General features: G+C 41.2%; 1 pseudogene across 1 annotated transcript in view; it reads left to right on the forward strand.

Annotated features, from left to right (window-relative positions):
• The window catches only part of LOC111162828 (small integral membrane protein 20 pseudogene), a 79,908-nt pseudogene that overhangs the window by 28,353 nt on the left and 26,595 nt on the right, over positions 1-24,960 (forward strand). The window contains exon 3 of the transcript XR_016392732.1: positions 1-24,960. This exon is cut by the window's right edge and continues 26,595 nt beyond it. The product of XR_016392732.1 is annotated as a small integral membrane protein 20 pseudogene (transcript).

Consider the following 24,960-nt stretch of genomic DNA (forward strand, 5'->3'; position numbering starts at 1 on the left):
GCCTCTCACTGTTGTGGCCTCTCCCGTTGCGGGGCACAGGCTCCGTCGCACAGGCTCAGCGGCCATGGCTCACGGCCCAGCTGCTCCACGGCATGTGGGATCTTCCCGGACCGGGGCATGAACCCATGTCCCCTGCATCAGCAAGCGGACTCTCAACCAATGAGCCACCAGAGAAGCCCTCTCCTTCAATTTTTAATATGGTTTATCACATTGATTGATTTGAGTATATTGAAGAGTCCTTGCCTTCCTGGGATAAACCCCACTTGATCATGGTGTATGATCCTTTTAATGTGCTGTTGGATCCTGTTTGCTAGTGTTTTGTTGAGGAGTTTTGCATCTGTGTTCACCAGTGATATTGGCCTGTAGTTTTCTTTCTTTGTGACATCTTCGTCTGGTTTTGGTATCAGGGTGATGGTGGCCTCATAGAATGAATTTGGGAGTGTCCCTCCCTCTGCTATATTTTGGAAGAGTTTGAGAAAGATAGGTGTTAGGTCTTCTCTAAATGTTTGATAGAATTCACCTTTGGAGCTATCTGGTCCTGGGCTTTTGTTTGTTGGAAGGTTTTTAATCACAGTCTCAATTTCAGTGCTTGTGATTGGTCTGTTTATATTTTCTATTTCTTCTTGGTTCAATCTTGGAAGGTTGTGCTTTACTAAGAATTTTTCCATTTCTTCCATGTTGTCTATTTTATTGGCATATAGTTGCTTTTAGTAATCTCACATGACCCTTTGTATTTCTGCATTGTCAGTTGTTACTTCTCCTTTTTCATCTCTAAATCTATTGATTTGAGTCTTCTCCTTTTTTTTCTTGATGAGTCTTACCAATGGTTTGTCAATTTTGTCTGTCTTCTCAAAAAGACAGCTTTTAGTTTTATTAATCTTTGCTATTGTTTCCTTCCTTTCTTTTTCATTTATTTCTGATTTGATCTTTATGGTTTCTTTCCTTCTGCTAACTTTGGTGTATTTTTGCTGCATCCCATAGGATTTGGATCATGGTGTTTTCATTGTTATTTGTCTCAAGGTATTTTTTGATTTCCTTTTTGATTTCTTCAGTGATCTCTTGGTTATTTAGTAACGTATTGTTTAGCCTCCATGTTTTTGTGTTTTTTTACCTTTTTTTCCCTGTAATTGATTTCTAATCTCATAGCACTGTGGTCAGAAAAGATGGTTGATATGATTTCAGTTTTCTTAAATTTACTGAGGCTTGATTTGTGACCCAAGATCTGATCTATCCTGGAGACTGTTCCGTGCGCACTTGAGAAGAAAGTGTAATCTGCCCTTTTCGGATGGAATGTCCTATAAATATCAATTAACTCTATCTGGTCTGTTGTGTCATTTAAAGCTGTGTTTCTTTATTAATTTTCTGTTTTGATGATCTGTCCATTGGTGTAAGTGAGGTGTTAAGGTCTCCCACTATTATTGTGTTACTGTGGCTTTCCTCTTTTATAGCTGTTAGTAGTTGCCGTATATATTGAGGTGTTCCTATGTTGCGTGCATATATATTTACAATTGTTATATCTTCTTCTTGGATTGATCCCTTGATCATTATGTAGTGTCCTTCTTTGTCTCTTGAAATAATTTTTATTTTAAAGTCTATTTTGTCTGATATGAGAATGGCTATTCCAGCTTTCTTTTGATTTCCATTTGCATGGAATATCTTTTTTCATCCCATCACTTTCAGTCTGTATGTGTCCCTAGGTCTCCTAGGTCCCTAGGTCCCTAGTGGGTCTCTTGTAGGCAGCATATATATGGGTCTTGTTTTTGTATCCATTCAGCCAGTTTGTGTCTTTTGGTGGGAGCATTTAATCCATTTACATTTAAGATAATTATTGATATGTATGTTCCTATTACCATTTTCTTAATTGTTTTTGGGTTTGTTATTGTAGGTCTTTTCCTTATCTTTTGTTTCCTGCCTAGAGAAGTTCCTTCAGCATTTGTCATAAAGGTGGTTTGGTCATGCTGAATTCTTTTACCTTTTGCTTGTCTGTAAAGGTTTTAATTTCTCTATCGAATCTGAATGAGATCCTTGCCAGGTAGAGTAATCTTGGTTGTAGGTTTTTCCCTTTCATCTCTTTAAATATGTCTTGCCACTACCTTCTGGCTTGCAGAGTTTCTGCTGAAAGATCAGCTGTTAACCTTATGGGGGTTCCCTTGTATGTTACTTGTATTTTCCTTGCTGCTTTTAATATTTTTTCTTTGTGTTTAATTTTTGATAGTTTGATTAATATGTATCTTGGTGTGTTTCTCCTTGGATTTATCCTGTATGGGACTCTCTGTGCTTCCTGGACTTGATTGACTATTTCCTTTCCCGTATTAGGGAAGTTTTCAACTATAGTCTCTTCAAATATTTTCTCAATCCCTTTCTTTTTCTCTTCTTCTTCTGGGACCCCTATAATTCGAATGTTGGTGCATTTAATGTTGTCCCAGAAGTCTCTGAGAGTGTCCTCAATTCTTTTCATTCTTTTTTCTTTATTCTGCTCTGTGGTTGTTATTTCCACTATTGTATCTTCTAGGTCACTTATCCATTCTTCTGCCTCAGTTATTCTGCTATTGATTCCTTCTAGAGAATTTTAAATTTTATTTATTGCATTGTTCATCATTGTTTGTTTGTTCTTTAGTTCTTCTAGGTCCTTGTTAAATGTTTCTTGTATTTTCTCCATTGTATTTCCAATATTTTGGGTCATCTTTACTATCATTACTCTGAATTCCTTTTCAGGTAGACTGCCTATTTCATCTTCATTTGTTTGTTCTGGTGGGTTTTTACCTTGCTCCTTCATCTTCTGTGTGTTTTGCTGTCTTCCTATTTTGCTTAACTTACTGTGTTTGTGGTCTCCTTTTCGCAGGCTGCAGGTTCTTAGTTCCTGTTATTTTTGGTGTTTGCCTCCAGTGGCTAAGGCTGGCTCAGTGGGTTGTGTAGGCTTCCTGGTGAAGGCGACTAGTGCCTGTGTTCTGGTGGATGAGGCTGGATCTTGTCTTTCTGGTGGGCAAGACCACCTCTGGTGGTGTGTTTTGGGGTGTCTGTGACCTTATTATCATTTTAGGCAGCCTTTCTGCTAATGGGTGTGTTTGTGTCCTATCTTGCTAGTTGTTTGGCATAGGGTGTCCAGCACTGTAGCTTGCTGGTTGTTGAGTGGAGCTGGGTCTTAGCATTGAGATGGAGATCTCTGGGAGAGCTTTCGCCATTTGATATTACATGGAGCCAGGAGGTCTCTGGTGGACCAGTGTCCTGAACTTGGCTCTTCCACCTCAGAGGCACAGATCTGACATCTAGTCGGACTACCAAGACTCTGTCAGCCACATGCCTCAGAGGAGAAGGGAGAAAAAGGAAAGAAAGGCAGGAAGGGAGGGAGTGAGAAAATAAAAAGAAATAAAGTTATTAAAATAAAAAAATTTTTAAATATCCAAAATTTTAAAAAAGGAATTAAAAAAAAAGAAAAAAGAAAGAAGGAAGAGAGCAACCAAAGCAAAAAACAAATCCACCAGTGATAACAAGGACTAAAAACTATACTAAAAAACACCCCAAAAAACAGACAAACAGAACCCTAGGACAAATGGTAAAAGCAAAGCTATACAGACAAAATCACACAACGAAGCATACACATACACACTCACAAAAAAGGGAAAAAGGGGAAAAATAAATCTAAATATATATTAAAAAAAAGAAGAGAGCAACCAAATCAATAAACAAGTCTACCAGTGATAATAAACTGTAAATACTAAACTAAGGTGTAAACATAAAACCAGAAACCAGTCAGTTGCATATAGCAAACCCCAAGTGTACAGTTGCTTCCAAAGTCCACTGCCTCAATTTTGGGATGATTCGTTGTCTATTCAGGTATTCCACAGATACAGGGTACATCAGGTTGATTGTGGAGATTTAATCTGCTGCTCCTAAGGCTGCTGGGAGAAATTTCCCTTTCTCTTCTTTGTTTGCACAGCTCCGGGGGTTCAGCTTTGGATTGGGTGCACCTCTCCATGTAGGTCGCCGGAGGGTATCTTTTCGTTGCTCAGACAGGACGGGGTTAAAGGAGCAGCTGATTAGGGGCTCTGGCTCACTCAGGCCGGGGGAGCGGAGGGGCACGGAGTGCGGGGCGAGCCTGCGGCGGCAGAGGCCAGCGTGATGTTGCACCAGCCTGAGGTGCCCCGTGTGTTCTCCCGGGCAAGTTGTCCCTGGATCATGGGACCCTGGCAGTGGCGGGCTGCACAGTCTCCCAGGAGGGTAGGTGTGGATAGTGACCTGTGCTTGCACACAGGCTTCTTGGTGGCTGCAGCAGCACCCTTAGTGTCTCATGCCCGTCTCTGGGGTCCGCGCTGATAGCCACAGCTCGCAGCCGTCTCCAGAGCTCGTCTAGGTGGTGCTCTTAATTCCCTCTCCTCGCACACCCCGAAGCAGTGGTCTCTTGCCTCTTAGGCAGGTCCAGAGTTTTTTCCGGACTCCCTCCCGGCTAGCCGTGGTGCACTAACCCACTTCAGGCTGTGTTCATGCAGCCAACCCCAGTCCTCTCCCTGAGATCTGACCTCTGAAGCCCGAGCCTCAGCTCCCAGCCCCGCCTGTCCTGGTGGGTTAGCAGACAAGCCTCTCGGACTGGTGAGTGCTGGTCGGCACCGATCCTCTGTGCGGGAATCTCTCAGCTTTGCCCTCTGCACCCCTGTTGCTGCGCTCTCCTCTGTGTCTCTGAAGCTTCCCCCTCTGCCACCCGCAGTCTCCGCCCGCGAAGGGGCTACCTAGTGTGTGGAAACTTTTCTTCCTTCACAGCTCCCTCCCTGAGGTGCAGGTCCCCTCCCTATTCTTTTCTCTCTGTTTTTTCTTTTTTCTTTTGCCCTACCCAGGTATGTGGGGAGTTTCTTGCCTTTTGGGAGGTCTGATGTCTTCTGCCAGCGTTCGGTAGGTGTTCTGTAGGAGTTGTTCCACATGTAGATGTATTTCTGATGTATTTATGGGGAGGAAGGTGATCTCTGCGTCTTACTCCTCTGCCATCTTGAAGGTCTCCCTTCACCCAATTTAGATTTAAGTGATCGCTAAGTTTTCTTCTGTCTCTGCAATCCTATGATTCAGTTCACAAGAGACATCATCTTTAAAGCCTGGGTATAAATTCAGCCATGGTATCTTAAGCCTCTAAAATCTCAGTATCCAGAACACCAAAAACCCTGTTAGAATGCAATGAGAATATTTGTATGTTGGTGACAGAATGGAAAGTTAAGTATAATAAAGTGCTTTTCCTTAGAAGTACATATATGTTTGTTTAATTTCCTTTATGTTCCCAGAATTGCTCCATATCGTGGTGGTTAAGAGGATTATAAAGAGTGGTTATAGAGAAAGATGTAAGCAAAAAGCCCAAAATTCTGTTTCTGAGGGCAGATTATCTTCTTTCTGCCTTACTGGACTATGGACTACAAGTACAAAGGTGTAGTCCAGTAATAATGAAGGACGATTGCATATGTAATAAATTGGAGGGTAGCAATAACATATTATTTCAGGCTTCTGGCACTATTATTTTCGCAACTCAGCACATTTCCTATCCTTTTCTACTCCTTTAGTGCAGACTGCTTCCTCTCTTCACACAGGGATCAGCACAAGAACTAATAGGGGCTTCCCTGGTGGTGCAGTGGTTAAGAATCCACCTGCCAATGCAGGGGACACAGGTTCGATCCCTGGTCCGGGAAAATCCCACATGCCATGGAGCAACTATGCCTGTGTGCCACAACTACTGAGCCTGCACTCTAGAGCCTGTGAGCCACAACTACTGAGCCAGGCAACTACTGAAGCCTGTGCACCCTAGGGCCCGTGTGCTGCAACTACTGAACCCGTGTGCTGCAACTACTGAAGCCTGCACGCCTAGAGCCCATGCTCTGCAACAAGAGAAGCTGCCACAGTGAGAAGCCTGTGCACTGCAACGAAGAGTAGCCTCTGCTCACTGCAACTAGAGAAAGCCCGCACACAGCAATGAAGACCCAGCGGAGTCAAAAAAAAAACTCATAGGGTCCAAGAGCTCCGTTCACCTGGCTATTGTGGTTGGTTCAGATATGACACATGACCCAAGCAAGGCCAGTGAGAGCCCTTGTGTAGGACTTTACTATAGTGGAGTCAGTAGGGAAAACTGCTTTTGCTTCTGTGTTCCTGGAACTGGAAGGATATCTGTGTCTCCAGCAGGATAGCACAGGCTCGCTCACATGGTTGTTGTAGGTTTCCAAGAGAGTGAGTGGCGCATGAGGTCCTCTCAAGGCCCAGACTAGGCACTGGTACTTCACTACTTCTGCTGCATCCTGTTGACCAAAGTACAAGGCCAGCCCTGACTCAGAGAACGAGGAAATAGTCTCTAGTTTTAATGGGAGGAGTTGGAAGCCAAAGGGAATGGGTATAGGCAGGCATGGAAAAATGGGACCATAACTCATTTACTAAAAAAATTATTATGTACATATACTTCAAAAGTTAAGAAATTTCCTCAAGGTCACATGGCTAATAAGCGTTAGAGACAGGATTTGAGCCTTAATCTCCTGACTGAAAATCTCACTCTTTCAGTATTTCTCTCTAGTCTTGTTGATTGATCTATGTAGTCCAGATGTCACAACTTAATTAGTTTCTAAAGCCCTGTTCTTAGATCACTTTTGAATGACTTGTAAGTTATTATGATGAGTTCTTTATTATAGTAAAGGTATTAACTGTCCATGAATTGGTTTTTCTTGAGCCATACTTATAAGCATTTTTATTCATATTCATATCCACAACAAAAGGAAGTTCATATTTTTATCTTGCATCACAGCTATGATTTGAAATACCAGATGTTATTTGTAGGAGAATAGATAAAATAACTTGTAGTATGTAGCAAATTCTTAAATGATACTTAGAGGTAGTGAGGAAACAATGAGTTCAGGCAAGTGGGAAGGTGGAAGATGCTGAGAGCTATAGAAAGAGAAGAAGCCTGTCAACAAACAGAAGAAAGAGACAGTGGACCTCAATCCTGTAGGATTCTGAGGAGAGTAGTGGTGGTAGTGGCTATCATTTAAGCTGAGGAATCTTATAGCCTAGGGTGAAAGGCTCCATGCATATTCCAGGGATAGCTCTTTCCAAGGATCCTCAAAAGGATAGGTTATGGGGAGCAGAGACAGGCACACAGAGCCTGGTATTGCACTCTAAGACTCAGATGCCCCATACTGTGCCTCTACCAAAATAATTTAGCTCAAACCCTCTGTGAATGCCTAGCTTAAAAGTCTGGGTATTATAATTCTTCCTCTAGAACAGTCCTAAGTGTGTTGGGGGAAAGGGATGGCCACATAGGCAACTTTATCTCATGAAATTCAGTGATTAAAATGCACGATTGCTGTGAAGAAAGGAAGATTAGGAAGGTATAGAAACAAGCAGATTGTGGAAAATGAAAGGAGACAACTGTCAGAAACTTTCTTTCTGCAATTGAAGTAAGGGCTTCTCCCAGAAGGTAGCACTAGTGATTAGAACTGAACGCTTGTGAACATTTCAGAGATCATTTGGTTTGAGGTAGGATGACTGGAACTCACACCTGGGATATAAACATGAGAAAGGGAGTGTTCAAATGGTTCAAATGAGACAGGAGTAGGTGAAGGAGGACAAGTAAGAAGACATCTCTGGATTGGTGAGAAAAGCAGATGGTTTTATGCCTTAGAAACTGGCTAGTAGGGGAAAAGGTCATATATATAGTTTTTAAACATCATAGTAGCCTATATGTTCACCTTCTTTTCATTACATTGGTAAACATGCCAATTTAATACAAGAATAGGTTCTGATTTTAGAATCTGGTGGTCAGGAAATTATGGGGTATCAAAAGAACTGTAGCATGTTCTCCTCGGAGCGAACAAGACAGGGATTACACTCTCCCTGATGAGCTTTCTAAGTGATTTTTTTAAGGAGGTTTGTGCATTCTGTGTTTAGAAGCACAGAGAACCTTGGAATGGAGAATCAGTTTTCCCTCTTGTCTGTTAGTCTGCATCCGGGCACTGGATGACTCTGCCTAAGTCAAAGAAATTTGGCCTGCAGTCAAGGCTGGATCCCAGGGCTGTGGGACCTGACGTTCCTGTACCCCAGGTCTGAGATTTTGTCTGTATCAGATTGTCATCTGATTGCAGACTCTTTCCCTTACACTAAAAGGTGCAGGGTTCTAACTACAAGAGTGAGAATTCTGTATAAGCCTGAAATCACTTTTCAACATGAACCATTTGAGATAATAGATCACATTTTACGATATTAAGGAAAATAACCCAAGGAAATTAAAAGAAAACAGATCCATGGCCATTAGATAGGACTGTCTCAGAAAGAAGACCAAAAAACCAAAAAACACGTTCAAGTACGGCAACTTCATATAATCATTTTAAGCTTTTAAATCACAAGTCTGAGCTGTAGGAATGTCTTTGTTGATAAATGCAGAAGATGGATCAGCCACTGGAACCATTTATCTTGCATTTGTTCAAAGCACTGAATAAATTACAGCAAAATTTATAGAGTTTGGAATTTTACTGTGATGTGACAAGTACTCAAAATCAAAGATTTGTTGAATTTGCAAATAATATATATTTACAGTGATTGACCCTTCTTCTAAATCTGTAATTTAAAAGGGGAGGGGGGATACCGCCGGCGGGATCCGGGTTTCCAAGAGTGAGGGCTGCTTGGCTGGTCAAGGCGGCCACAGGCTGGAGCCATGACCCCGAACCTGCGCACCACGCTCATTTTCGGCGGCTTCATCTCCCTGATCGGCGCCGCCTTCTACCCCATCTACTTCTGGCCCCTAATGTGGCTGGAGGAATACCAGAAGGAACAAGCCATAAATCGAGGTGGTATTGTCCAAGAAGACGTGCAGCCACCAGGGTTAAAAGTGTGGTCGGATCCATTTGGCAGGAAATGAAAAGGCTATCACCACCTCTGATTATGAAAGGAGACAGAGTCTTCATGCTTTCAGTTCTGCAGCAAGTACAGTAAATCACCTGGCTAAAGAACGATGGCTGGAGAAGAAAACTCTAGAAGGCTGTAAAGAAGAGTAGTGTGCACCAGGATTAATTCCCTTCTTAAGTATCAAAAGAACCCTGAAACAAATCACACCATTACGAAGGTTTTCATGATTTGGTTTCCTTTCTAAAAATGAAGCTTTCTCACCCAGCTGCATTTGGAGGTGATCTACTTATTATTCAGTCTCTACCTCTTACCTACCTGAGCTTCGATATGAATACTAGCAACCAGTAGACTTGGGAAGATCCTAGTCTGTTTTGCCATCTTCCAAATAAGAAGTTTCAGTGAAAAACCACCATATTGAGCAGCCTCATAGGGCTCTTTGAAAATGTTAAAGTTGATAAAACTCTTTGAGGACAAGGTACATTGTACTCTTTAAGAATAAAGAGTTCAACTCAACTATCTCATTGGGAGGGTTGCTGCATTTTGAAAAATAAATAACTATGAAGCAAATCAAACTAAATGGGTATGCATGCCTAGTAGAAATCATGTTGAATTAACTGAGTGAAAATATGTATATTAAAATGATTTCTTCTTACTTCAAAAAAAATAAAATAAAATAAAAGGGGAGGGGTCTTCCCTAGTGGTGCAGTGGTTAAGAATCCATCTGCCAATGCAGGGGACACGGGTTCAAGCCCTGGTCCGGGAAGATCCCACATGCTGCAGAGCAACTAATCCTGTGCGCCCCAACTACTGAGCCTGCGCTCTAGAGCCCACGAGCTACAACTACTGAGCCCACACACCACAACTACTGAAGCCCATGCGCCTAGAGCCTGTGCTCTGCAGCAAGAGAAGCCACCGCAATGAGAAGCCCACGCACTGCAACGAAGAGTAGCCCCCGCTCGCCGCAACTAGAGGAAGCCCACATGCAGCAACGAAGACCTGACGCAGCCAAAAATAATAAATAAAATTTAAAAAATAAAAATAAAAGGGGAGGAAAAGTAACCAAACAAAGCAATTTCACATTCTTCACTTCCAAATTCTGGTTGAAGGTATTTGAAAGATCAGGATGGTTTTCCATCTCTGGTGATTTAGACATGTTTTCAAAAACCAAAAGTAATCCAAGAGTATTGTTATTAATATACGTGTTATTCTTCACAAATTTATAGTAACAGCTGCCACCAATTTTGCTGGCTACATAGGGATATCTGTCTGTGGATGCTTCTTTTCATGGTTTCATTCTCTGAATATGTCATAAGCCAAGTTTGCTTAACTATTTTATTAAGTACACTTCTTATTTTGGAATAATTTTATGTGTATAGAAAATTTACAAAGAGTGTGTAGCAAGTTCTCATATACACTTCACCCATCTTCCCCTAATGTTTAACATCTGTAAGTGGGTGGAATCTTGGCCTGCAAAATATATGTCCACATCCCAACCCCCGGAATCTGTGAATGTGACCTTAATTGGAGAAAGAGTCTTTGCTGATGTAACTAAATTAAGGATTTTAAGATGAGATTGTTCTAGATTATATGAATGGGCCTTAAATCCAATGACAGAGATCCTTATAAAAGACACAAAGAGGAGAAACATATAGAGAGCAGAGGACAGGGCTCGGTTTTTCACCAATATTCCTTTTTGGACCTAGGATCCAATCCAGAGTACCACATTGCATTAGCTGTCATGTCTCTGTGGTCTCCTCTGGTCTGTGACAGTTTCATAGTCCTTCTTTGTTTTTCATGATCTTTATAGTCTTGAGCAGCACTGGTCAGATATTTTGTAGACTGTCCCCCACTATGGGTTTGTCTGCTATGTTTTTCATGATTAGACTGGGTTATGAGTTCTGGGCAAGAATACCACAGGGTTGTAGTGCCCCTTTCATTACATCATAAGGGATATATATATCCACATGACTTACCCCTGCTGATGTTCATCTTGACCACTTAGGTGTGGTAGAGTTTTCCAGGTTTCTCCGTTGTGAAGTCACTATTTTCCCTTTCCATACTCTATTCTTTGGATAGAGTACACTCAAGTAGGTGGGAGATTAAGCTATACCTCCTTGGAGTATGGGGAGGATAATAGTATGTATTAGAATTTTTCTGTAAGAAATATGCCTTCCTTCCTCCCTTTCTTCAATCATTTATTTATATCAGTATCAATATATGTATATTTATTTTATAATCCAATTCTACATTATGATCTAATACAACATTATTTATTTTTTTGCCCAAATTATTCTAGCTTTTCTGGGTCTTATTTTTATTATTATTTTTATTACATTGTATGGTATTAATTTAAGCTTTCTTTTTGTTCCTTGGTCCATTAGCTATCTGTTGCCACATAACAAATTATCCCTAAGCTTAGTTGCTTAAAACAACAAACATTATTATCTTAGGGTTTCTATGGGTCAGCAATCTGGGTGTGACTTAACTGTGTGCCTCTGGACCCTCACAAGTCTGCAATCAAGGTGTAAGTTGGATCTGTAATCTTCTGAAGCCTCAACTGGGGAGGATCTGCTTTCCCATGCTGACACACGTGTTGTTGGTAGCCCTCAGGTCCTTGCTAACTGTTGCATGTAGCCATAAGTTCCTTGCCATATAAGCAAGAACCAGTCATAGACAGCTCACAACATGGCAGCTGGCTTCCCTCAAAGCAAGAGAGTGAGAGAGGGTGCCCAAGATGGAAACTGTAGTCTTTTTGTAACCTCATCTTGCAAGTGACAGTCTGTCACTTTTGCCCACATTCAAGGGGAGGGGATAATAGAATGGCATGAATATGAGGAGGTGGAATCCCTGAGGGCCATTTTAGAGGCTGCCCACCGCACCCAGTGTTGCACTTTTGTAGTCACTCACTTTACTTCACTAGAACGGACAGAAGGAGAAGAGAAGGGGGAAGCTTTGAAAAGCAAAACCCCAGTGGATTAAATGTTTTGCTTGCAATAATTTTCAACATCGTGTCACATACTACATGGTATCTACCTTCTATTATTGGTCATTTGCACATTTATTTATTCATTCATTTAGGAGTATATGACATGTAACTTCAAATCCATTGTGACATTTCTGATCACAGGATGTGGTCTGTCTGAAGTCTTTGAAAAACCTTTTTTTCTTCATTAGATAGCATCTGTGTGCTTATAGGTCATTTAAGCCGAAACACCACAGTCCCATTTCCACCAGGTGTCATGTGAGCAGAAGTGGAACAATTATTAATTGTAATTGAAGCTAAATGTAATTACTTTTATAACCTTGAGTTGTTCACATTGAATTCATAAACATTTCATAACGAAACTAGGGAATTATGAAGAATTACTGACAATAAAACCAGTAATTCTTACATTTGAACTCAGTTCATCTTTAGATCCATAACCTTTAAATAAAATCATTTATTTGTGTCTTCTAGTTAAAAAAATAATTCATGCTCCCTGCAGAACACTCGAAAATGAAGAAAAGCCCAAAGGAAAACAACAAAACCACTCCAAACTTTATAGCATAGTGTTAACATTTTGATGCATAGAATTTCCACATTATTTTATACATATTTATGTATACATATATTTAACACCATTGGTATCAAATCTGTAGAATATTTAGAAATGTATTCTGAATATTTTCCTAACTAAATCATTATTTTAGCAAGGATCCACTTGGCTTACCATTATTGTCACTGAAATACCTATGCATGTGAGTTTCTGCTCTGTGGACACCTCTGCACTCACCCAGTAAACATCTATTAACTGCTTACTATAGGCCAGGCAGTGTGTTGATGGCACATGATAGAGAGCCTAGCGCAGTGGAGAGCACCTGCCAGGGATTTGGAAAACTCAATATTTCTTCCAGTTCTGCTACTAATTGTCTCATGTCGTTGGACAGATAAAAACCAATAGCTAACATATATTGAACATTCACTATAAGCTAGCTACTGTTCAAAACCATTCATTTACACTCTTCACTTATTAAGTTTAATCACAACAGCTTAGCAATGTAGATACTATTATAGCCATACTCATTTTGTAGAGGAAAAGATTGAGGCCAGAGAGGTTAAGGAACGTACCTAAACGCACATAGCTAGTAGGTAGTGAAGGCAGGATTTAACCCTTGTAGCTGATTCCAGAGGTTATGTTCTTAATCACTACTGTATACATTTTTTTTTTCTTTTTGTGGTACGCGGGCCTCTCACTGTTGTGGCCTCTCCCATTGTGGAGCACAGGCTGCAGACGCGCAGGTTCAGCGGCCATGGCTCATGGGCCCAGGCGCTCCGTGGCATGTGGGATCCTCCCGGACCGGGGCACGAACCCATGTCCCCTGCATCGGCAGGTGGACTCTCAACCACTGCACCACCAGGGAAGCCCTACTGTATACTTTTGAAGTGACTATGAGCCCTCTGGGCCTTAGTTTCCTCATTGGAAAAATATATGAGTTGTCCTAAAAGTAGATGGTCCCCTATGTCCTCTGCTTGTTTGCATGTATAGTAGCATTTTATCATATGCATAATTAACTTACTCAACTTCAAAATTTCCTCAAATGAAGAGAGCAGGAGATTGGTTCAAAATGGCGGAGTAGAAGGACCTGCTCTCACTCCCTCTTGCGAGAGCACTGAAATCACAACTAACTGCTGAACAATCATTGACAAGAAGACACTGGAACTCACCAAAAAAGATACCCCACATCCAAAGACAAAGGAGAAGCCACAATGAGATGGTAGGAGTAGCACGATCACAATAAAATCAAATCCCATAACTGCTGGGTGGGTGACTCACAAACTGGAGAACACTTATACCACAGAAGTCCACCCACTGCAGTGAAGGTTCTGAGCCCCACGTCAGGCTTCCCAACCTGGGGGTCTGGCAACGGGAGGAGGAATTCCTAGAGAATCAGACTTTGAAGGATAGCAGGATTTGATTGCAGGACTTCGAGAGAACTGGAGGAAATGGAGACTCCACTCTTGGAGGGCACACGCAAAATAGTGTGCGCATTGGGACTCAGGGAAAGGAGCAGTGACCCCAGGGGAGACTGAACCAAACCTACCTGCTACTGTTGGAGGGTCTCCTGCAGAGGCGGGAGTGGCTGTGGCTCACCATGAGGACAAGGGCACTGGCAGCTGAAGTTCTGGGAAGCACTTCCTTGGCGTGAGCCCTCCCAGAGTCTGCCATTAGCCCCACCAAAGAGACTGTAGGTACCAGTGCTGGGTAACCTCAAGCCAAACAACCAACAGGGACGGAACCCAGCCCCACCCATCAGCAGACAAGCGGATTAAAGTTTTACTGAGCTCTGCCACCAAAGCAACAGCAAGCTCTACCCACCACCAGTCCCTCCCATCAGGACACTTGCACAAGCCTCTTAGATAGCCTCATCCACCAGAGGGCAGACAGCAGAAGCAAGAAGAACTACGATCCTGCAGCCTGTGGAACAAAAACCACATTCACAGAAAGATAGATAAGATGAAAAGGCAGAGGGCTATGTATCAGATGAAGGAACAAGATAAAACCCCAGAAAAACAACTAAATGAAGTGGAGGTAGGCAACCTTCCAGAAAAAGAATTCAGAATAATGATAGTGAAGATGATCCAGGACCTTGGAAAAAATGGAGGCAAAGATCGAGAAAATGCAAGAAATGTTTAACAAAGACCTAGTAGAATTAAAGAAGAAACACCTAGAAAAATTAAAGAACAAACAAACAGATGAACAGTACAATAACTGAAATGAAAAATACACTGGAAGGACTCAATAGCAAAATAACTGAGGCAGAACGGTTAAGTGACCTGGAAGACAGAATGGTAGAATTCACTGCTGCAGAACACAATAAAGAAAAAAGAACGAAAAGAAATGAAAACAGCCTAAGAGACCTCTGGGACAACATTAAATGCAACAACATTTGCATTATAGGGGTCCCACAAGGAGAAGAGAGAGAGAAAGAACCCAAGAAAATATTTGAAGAGATTATAGTCGAAAACTTCCCTAACATGGGAAAGGAAATAGCCACCCAAGTCCAGGAAGCACAGAGAGTCCCAGGCAGGATAAACCCAAGGAGAAACACTCCGAGACACATAGTAATCAAATTGACAAAAATTAAAGACTAAGAAAAATTATTAAAAGCAACAAGGGAAAAACAACAAATAACGTACAAGGGAACTCTCACAAGGTTAACAGCTGATTTCTTAGCAGAAACTCTACAAGGCAGAAGGGAGTGGCATGACATATTTAAAGTGAGGAAAGGGAAGAACCTACAACCAAGATTACTCTACCCAGCAAGGATCTCATTCAGATTCGATGGAGAAATCAAAAGCTTTACAGACAAGCAAAAGCTAAGAGAATTCAGCACCACCAAACCAGCTCTACCGCAAATGCTAAAGGAACTTCTCTAATTGGGAAATACAAGAGAAGCAAAGGACCTACAAAAACAAACCCATTCCAATAAAGAAAATGGTAATAGGAAATACATATTGATAATTACCTTAAATGTGAATGGATTAAATGCTCCAACCAAAAGACACAGGCTCGTTGAATGGTTACAAAAACAAGACCCATATATATGCTGTCTACAAGAGACCCAGTTCAGACCTGGGGACGCATACAGACTGAAAGTGAGGGGATGAAAAAAGATATTCCATGCAAATGGAAATCAAAAGAAAGCTGGAGTAGCAAAACTCATATCAGATAAAATAAACTTTAAAATAAAGAATGTTACAAGAGATAAGGAAGGACACTACATAATGAGCAAGGGATCAATCCATGAAGAAGATATAACAATTATAAATATATATGCATGCAACATAAGAGCACCTCCATACATAAGGCAACTGCTAACAGCTCTAAAAGAGGAAATTGACAGTAACACAGTAATAGTGGGGGACTTTAACACCTCACTTACACCAACAGACAGATCATCCAGACAGAAAATTATTAAGGAAACACAAGCTTTAAATGACACAATAGTCGAGATAGATTTAATTGACATTTATAGGACATTCCATCCAAAAACAGCAGATTACACTGTCTTCTCAATGCTCATGGAAGATTTTCCAGGATAGATCACATCTTGCATCACAAATCAAGCCTTAGTAAATTTAAGAAAATTGAAATCATATCAAGCATCTTTTCTGACCACAACACTATTATATTAGAAATCAATTACAGGGGGAAAAAATGTAAAAAACACAAACACATGGAGGCTAAACAATACGTTACTAAATAGCCAAGAGATCACTGAAGAAATCGAAAAATACCTAGAGACAAATGACAACAAAAACACGGTGGTCCAAAACCTATGGGATACAGCAAAAGCAGTGCTAATAGGGAAGTTTATGGCAATACAATCCTACCTCAAGAAACAAGAAAAATCTCAAATAAACAATCTAACCTTACACCTAAAGGAACTAGAGAAAGAAGAACAAACAAAACCCAAAGTTAGTAGAAGGAAAGAAACCATAAAGATCAGAGCAGAAATAAATGAAATAGAAACAAAGAAAATTATGGCAAAGATCAATACAACTAAAAGCTGGTTCTTTGAGAAGATAAACAAAATTGATTAACCATTATTCAGACTCATCAAGAAAAAGACGGAGAGGACTGAAATCAATAAAATGAGAAACTAAAAAGGAGAAGTTACAACAGACACCACAGAAATACAAAGCATTCTAAGAGACTACTACAAGCAACTCTATGACAATAAAATGGACAGCCTGGAAGAAATGGAGAAAGTCTTAGAAAGGTATAACCTTCCAAGACTGAACCAGGAAGAAATAGAAGATATTAACAGACCAATCACAAGTAATGAAATTGAAACTGTGATTAAAAATCTTCCAACAAACAAAAGTCCAGGAGCAGATGGCTTCACAAGTGAAGTCTATCAAACATTTATAGAAGAGCTAACACTCATCCTTCTCAAACTCTTCCAAAAAATTGCAGAGGAAGGAACACTCCCAAACTTAATCTTTGAGGCCACCATCACCCTGATACCAAAACCAGACAAAGATACGACAAAAAAAGAAAATTACAGACCAATATCACTGATGAACATAGATGCAAAAATCCTCAACAAAATACTTGCACACAGAATCCAGCAACACATTAAAAGGATCATACACCATGATCAAGTGGGATTTATCCCAGAGATGCAAGGATTCTTCAGTATATGCAAATCAATGTGATACACCATATTAACAAACTGAAGAATAAAAACCATATGATCATCTCAATAGATGCAGAAAAAGCTTTCAACAAAATTCAACCCCCATTTATGATAAAAACTCTACAGAATGTGGCCTTAGAGGGAACCTACCTCAACATAACAAAGGCCATATATGACAAACCCACAGCAAACATCATTCTCAGTGGTGAAAAACTGAAAGCATTTCCTCTAAGATGAGGAACAAGACAGGATGTCCACTCTCACCACTATAATGCAACATAGTTTTGGAAGTCCTACCCACGGCAATCAGAGAAGAAAAAGAAGTAAAAGAAATCCAAATTGGAAAGGAAGTAAAACTGTCATTTTGCAGATGACATGATACTATACATAGAGAATCCTGAAGATGCCACCAGAAAACTACTAGAGGTAATCAATGAATTTGGTAAAGTTGCAGGATACAAAATTAATACACAGAAATCTCTTGCATTCCTATACACTAATGATGAAAAATCTGAAAGAGAAATTAAGGAAACACTCACATTTGCCATTCCAACAAAAGGAATAAAATACCTAGGAATAAACCTACCTGGAGAGACAAAAGACCTGTATGCAGAAAACTATAAGACACTGATGAAAGAAAGTAAGGATGATACAAACAGATGGAGAGATATACCATGTTCTTGGATTGGAAGAATCAATATTGTGAAAATGACTATACTACCCAAAGCAATCTACAGATTCAGTGCAATCCCTATCAAATAACCAATGGCATTTTTTTACAGAACTAGAACAAAAAATCTTAAAATTTGTATGGAGACACAAAAGACCCTGAACAGCCAAAGCAGTCTTGAGGGAAAAAAACGGAGCTGGAGGAATCAGACTCCCTGACTTCAGACTATACTACAAAGATACAGTAATCAAGACAGTATGGTCCTGGCAAATACAGAAATATAGATCAATGGAACAGGATAGAAAGCCCAGAGATAAACCTATGTTCAACTAATCTATGACAAAGGAGGCAAGGATATATAATGGAGAAAACACAGTCTCTTCAATAAGTGATGGTGGGAAAACTGGACAGGTACATGTAAAAGAATGAAATTAGAACAGTCCCTAACACCATACCCAAAAATAAACTCAAAATGAATTAGAGGGCTTCCCTGATGGTGCAGCGGTTGAGAATCTGCCTGCTAATGCAGGGGACATGGGTTCAAGCCCTTGTCTGGGAGGATCCTACATGTCGCGGGGCAACTAGGCCCATGAGCTACAACTACTGAGCCTGTGCGTCTGGAGCCTGTGCTCCGCAACAAGAGAGGCCGCGATAGTGAGAGGCCCGTGCACTGTGATGAAGAGTGGCCCCCGCTTGCCACAACTAGAGAAAGCCCCCGCACGGAAATGGAGACCCAACACAGCAAAAATAGATAAATAAATTAATAAACTCCTATGCCCAAACATCTTAAAAAGAAAAAAAAAAGGATTAGAGACCTAAATGTAAGACTGGACAGTATAAAACTCTTAGAGGAAAACATAGGAAGAACACTCTTTGACATAAATCACAGCAAGATTTTTTTGATCCACCTCCTAGAGTAATGGAAATAAAAACAAAAATAAACAAATGGCACCTAATGAAACTTAAAAGCTTTTGCAAAGCAAAGTACAAACAAGATGAAATGACAACCCTCAGAATGGGAGAAAATATTTGCAAACTAATCAACAGACAAGGGATTAATCTCCAAAATATATAAACAGCTCATGCAGCTCAATATTAAAAAAACAAATAACCCAGTCAAAAAATGGTCAGAAAACCTAAATATACATTTCTCCAGAGAAGACATACAGATGGCCAAGAAGTACATGAAAAGCTGCTCAGCATCCCTAAGTATTAGAGAAATGCAAATCAAAACTACAATGAGGTATCGCCTCACACCAGTTAGAATGGGCATCATCAGGAAATCTACAAACAATAAATGCTGGAGAGGGTGTAGAGGAAAGGGAACCCTCTTGCACAGTTGGTGGGAATGTAAATTGTTCTCCATAATGGAGAACAGTATGGAGGTTCCTTAAAGAACTAAAAATAGAATTACCATATGACCCTGCAATCCCACTACTGGGTATATACCCTGAGAAAACCATAATTCTAAAGGAGTCATGTACCACAGTGTTCATTGCAGCTCTATTTACAATAGCCAGGACATGGAAGCAACCTAAATGCCCATTGACAGACAAATGGATAAAGAAGATGTGTTGCATATATACAATGGAATATTACTCAGCCATAAAAAGGAACGAACCTGGGTCATTTGTAGAGACGTGGATGGATCTAGAGACTGTCATACAGAGTGAAGTAAGTCAGAAAGAGAAAAACAAATACCGTATATTAATGCATATATGTGGAACCAGAAAAATGGTACAGATGAACCAGTTTGCAGGGCAGAAATTGAGACACAGATGTAGAGAACAAATGTATGGACACCAAGGGGGGAAATTGGTGGGGGAGGGTGGTGTGATGAATTGGGAGATTGGGATTGACATGTATACACTGATGTGTATAAAATGGATGACTAATAAGAACCTGCTGTTTAAAAAAATAAATAAAATAAAATTCAAAACAAAGAAAAAGAGCAAGAGAGAAAGAGAGAGTAGGAGATTGAGAGAGTGAGTTTAAGTAATGCAGGGGATTTAAATAGTCAGTACTCAGTGCAGATTGGTCAAAACCTATGGAGATAATGTATAAATGATTTCATTCAAAAATTATTCTTGGGCTTCCCTGGTGATGCAGTGGTTGAGAGTCTGCCTGCTGATGCAGGGGACACGGGTTCATGCCCCGGTCTGGGAAGATCCCACATGCCGCGGAGCGGCTAGGCCTGTGAGCCATGGCTGCTGAGCTTACGCGTCCAGAGCCTGTGCTCTGCAACGGGAGAGGCCACAACAGTGAGAGGCTCGCATACCACAAAAAAAAAAAAAAAAAAAAAATTATTCTTATCATTGACAATGGAAAGAGATGTATTATTTATGTGACCAGGTAGGTTAGTGGTGGTAGATTCACCTACACTCTTGAAGAAAGAGTTGAAGAATTAATTGGTGAAACATTTACAAGGGATTAATTAGGGAGCCAATAAAATCATCTTACAGAACTGTAAAAAAATGCATTCTATGTTTTTTAAGCAATGTAAGATATTTTAAGGATACATAACACTGTATGTGATTTTTTTCCACTTAACTGACTTTAAAATCAAACCTATGGGCTTCCCTGGTGGCGCAGTGGTTGAGAGTCTGCCTGCACGTCTGGAGCCTGTGCTCCGCCACGGGAGAGGCCGCAACAGTGATAGGCCCGCATACCGCAAAAAAAAAAAAAAAAAAAAAATCAAGCCTACAAGTAAGATGTGAATCCATTTTAATAGTTACCTACTCAAATTAAAATTTATTGGAAAGATACAAGTTTATATCACAGACTTTGAAAGTAGAGGTTCATTCTGGCCTTACAAGGGACTGTACTATGACCAAAAAACCATTAGGATCCAAGTAGCAGTTTTCTGGATCTTTTTCTTTATTTCTTTGCTTCTGTATGCGGACTTGACTAATTCTTTTCTCTTTTCACACAAGCTTTCTTTGCTTCTTCATGCATGGGTGGAAAATGGGCATACTGCATAATTTTTGAGACCAAGCACTCAGTGGAGAATGACTAGTGTTTCTGAGACTTAATTCCAAATATTCTGGAGGATGTGCTGTCTTAGATAGGTTTGTGGGGCCCAAGTGAGTATGGCTCTATGTCCCACTTTCCAGGAGAAACTGCGGGGTAGGAATCAGATCCAGAATGGGAACTGCTACGTGGTGTGTTTCAGCAGTCAGCCACTGATGGCCTCACAGAGGTTCCTGGATCCCTCAAGCAGGGCTCAGAAGCAGAGGGGAGAGTCACTGAACTCGCCAGAGCCCTGTGGACAGAAGTGAGGGAGGTCTTAATGGTGGTGAGAGAGTACCAGACTTAGGTGACTTAGTAGGTGACCAACAGCATGGCACTGTGGAATCCTTGGAGACTTAGATGCAACCCAGGAAAGTGAAAGTGTGAAAGGAAGAATGCTAAACCAACAGATTAAATTTTAACCCCTCCAGTGAAATGGAGCTTGAAATAAAAGCTAGACTGAATCACAGAGAAGTAATATTATGTTAGTAGCACACCTGCTTTGAGGGTTGAGACTTGTATCTAATACCCATGGAGACCTGTCTGGAATTTCTGTGATTCCTCATGCAGCATATTCCTGGACTAGAGATTGCAGACACACTCCAGAATTAGGGTCAAGTCACTTTGGGGGCAATACTCATGATCTCATGCAGAGATAAGGTTAGTGCTCAAAAGACACCAGGAATCAGAAAACTGTGGACTGCAGTGAGATCAAGGTGGCAAGAGTTCTGCAAAAATGCTTTAAAGTTTTTGGGCAACCTGAGGGTGGTGGGCAGAAGGAAGAGAGGACAAATGTAACCTTAATAAAGTTAATGGATGGATTTGAGTTCTATAAGTGTCAGGAAAGTAATTATAAAGTTAGATGCATAGAATGTTCTTCTCAAGGCATCTTTCTCAGACTTTGGATGTAAAGAGTGGGTGCCGAGGAGAAAGGAGTGATTGCAGGCAACACCAGCTCAGACCCTGCCAGATGGCATAGATGGGTACTTAGCCCAGCAGCGCTTTTGGGATGCCCTTACCTAGGCTGTTTGTAAGGTAGCTTCCAAGGCAGAAGGATTCTGTTGCTCCGCCGAATGGGTGTCCCCTTACTGTTATGGATTAATGTAATGGCCAGGGCCACAGTCAGACACTGTCTTGGGGAAGGAGACAGGACTCTTAAGCCTCTAGAGGGCACTGCTCTGCATTGGAGGACCTTTCTAAGACTGGTGAAGCACAAGCACTCCACTATTTTGTTTTGTTTGCAGAAAAAAGGACCATTTTAATGGCAACTTTGTCTTAATGGAAACCCTCAGGCACTAACACTGGAGCTAAGTCCTGCTTGGTGAGGGTAGGATGAAAGGGTCTCAGAAAAGTTAGAGGACCAAAGAATAGAGCCACTTTGTACCTAAGAAAGCGTCTGGGCTCAGGAAACCCTTATATCTCTTTTTTTCTCCAGACCTCTGAAGCCCAGAGATATTGTAACAGAGATGTCGGGGATGAAGTAATGGTGGAAATTCAGGCTGGGGAGCCTGCTCACACACCTGCTGCCTTATTTAAGTCAATAACAGTTTTTCACTTCTTGGGTAAAGTGGGCTCCTTAATTCAGTGGAAATGATGGGTTGGTTTGGGAAGCAGGTGGCGAAGGGATTACTGATGGGAGATGGGAGAATTTCCTGGGTGACCTCAGATAAGGAGAATTATAAGGGCAAAAATCATCCAGGGCCTATTCTTATGTAAATCACCTTTGAGAGCCCAGAGAAAATATCACTCCTGTGGTCAGGGGCTGCCTTATACACAGCAGTTCTCATCCTTCTGAGATTTGGACCCAGGTCTGAACTGTGGCGTGTGTGTATCTGAAGGGGGCATTTGGTGAGGGTTAGGAGTGACGCCTGCAAGTGTAAATTTTCTTTGCAGGGATGTAAATGTTTAATTCAGGAGGAGAATATGGTGGAATAATATCTTTGAAATTTATTATTTTATTTCTTTTGGCACATCTTTCCTCTCTCCATTGGAGCAGATGGTCAGCTGTGAGCTCATCACCTCAGGAAGGGAAGTGACAGTGTAGAAAGAGCCTCTCTAGACTTGTGTTCCAAAACCCTAAATCCTTAGGAAACTAAGAGTATTTGGGGTATAGACAAAATATTTAGAAGTTGTAGGGGGAAGAAAACAGGCTTCCTCCAAGATTAGAGAAAGATCCCCTGGGCTGGAGGGTGAGAAGGGGAACAAGCTGAGCCTCAGAGAGGGGCTCCATGCCCTGGTGCCTGAGTGCAGTTCTGGAGGAATGGCTGCATGGAATGCCTGGCAAGTGGGACCAAAACAGCCTCTTATATGTTCCTATGTACCAGGGGCCTTGAAACAGCAGACAGGTTCCCATATGGGGATTTCCAGACGGTACCTTGTTCCACTTGTTCTGTGGTCATCCATCCATGTGGGTCTCCACATTCTCTCCATTCTTTACACTGAGTAGTTTTCACAGCCCCTTGGAGTGAGGTAGCTCTCTCTGATTTTTCCTCTCTGCCAGGCTAGAGGAGGTAGCTTGTGTACCATGCTAAGACACGGCCGTCTGTGTGAGGCAGTCGGTGGCCCACCTTCCTCGATGTACCTCAGTCTCTTTTTGAGGCCCTGGTACCTCTCTGAGGTCCCACTCTGATAACCAGGTGCTGGGACCTTCAGGTTCTTGGGTTCTTAGTCATCACGTTTCCTCTGCAGAAACCACAGTGAGGCTCAGAGGAGCATAAGAGCTTGCTAAAAGGGAAAAAATGTTTTATAGGAACACAGAGGTATACATGTTCTCACACTTATATTGGGAATTCTCTGAGTCATCTCCCCCACTCCCACTGCACTCATGAGAACAAATTATGGTCAGAGGTCTCCAGGTCACTCCCTCTTAGGCAAACTTGAATTGTTTTCACAGTAATACCTCTTTGGGCAGTCTAAGGGAGTTTTTAGAGGCAAAGAATTCAGGTTCTGAGATACAGACAAGTTTCTCCTACAGTGTATCAAGAAATGCCATATCAAGCTCCTGCTACAGACTTTCAAACCACATCAGTCTCTCCATCTTGTGAACTTAGTATGACCATGGTCTGCACTAGCCTGTCACACAAAGGAAGGTCACATATTATTGTGGTTTGGTCATGAAATCAGCACTTAAACCAAAAATTTACAGTGACCACTACCCTAAAACTTTCTTAAATCTTCAGTTGAGCTTCATGTGAAGTAGGTGCCTCGTATTTAGGGACAGTGTTGTATTTTAAAAGTTTGTTTAAATTCTGGAATCACATTCAGTGTGGTGAGATGCTCACCCTATGAGAAGTAAATTAAGGGAAGAGCACTTTACATTTCTCAGATTAATCTCAGTTTGGGGTGTGAATGAAATGTTCGGCAAAGATATACACATTATTTATTACATTTATTATAATTCTCCTTCTTGGTAGAGAAAGTACAGAACAGTGTTAGACATGGTTGAAGGTACAAAGAAACATCCAGGAGCTTGATCTCAAGGGATACACTGTTCCACTCCTGAGACAATTAAATAGTAATGTAAGAAGTAAATGACAGTGTAAAGGTCTCCCAGTGGTCTTGCACATCTCTTGGTTTTGGATCATTCACTGTGGCTTCATTCTTGGGCTTCATGTATTGGAAATATGTCTACCAATACTCCAGGTTATGTCCTCCCAGGCTGTGCCCAGTAGAACAGAGTTTGTCTTTGTCAGCAGTTCCAGCACATCTCCTTGCATCTCATTGGACCTTATCGGTTCATATGCTCGTTCTAAATTCACCTTCACCACAACGTGGAATGGATGGTAAGAGGAAGGTTGTAGAATATAATTCTTTGATTGATTATGCTTTAATTTTTGGCTTTAATTCTGGAGACAGGGGTGAAGTTAACTCCATTATAAGAAGACAGAATGAGAAAGAAGTTGGTTTCCCAGAGGAAAATTGGGGTAATGCAATCTGGAAAAAGGTGAATGGATATGGGGGTAGAGAAATGACACTCTTAAAAAGGTTTAAAATGTTGGAAATTTCTGGGCAGAAGAATGATACTCCATTGTAAAGCCTTAGACAATAGGTAAAAGGGAAGTCGGATGGGAAGGAGAAGTCAGTCAAAGAAGCAAAGGGCTACACTGAACAGGATTCAGTTCAAGAGATAAGGGGGGATGGCACCTTGGGTCATGCCTGGGAATGACATGGATAAAGCATAGAATTCAGAGGTAGGCAATGAGGAATGAACTAATTTTTGGGTCCCCATTTGAATTTTGGTG

This window comes from Delphinapterus leucas, chromosome 3, assembly GCF_059928025.1.
Source record: "Delphinapterus leucas isolate spDelLeu-1000000601 "Yukka" chromosome 3, BTC_Dleu_Yukka2, whole genome shotgun sequence".
NCBI classification, from domain to species: Eukaryota; Metazoa; Chordata; class Mammalia; order Artiodactyla; family Monodontidae; genus Delphinapterus; species Delphinapterus leucas.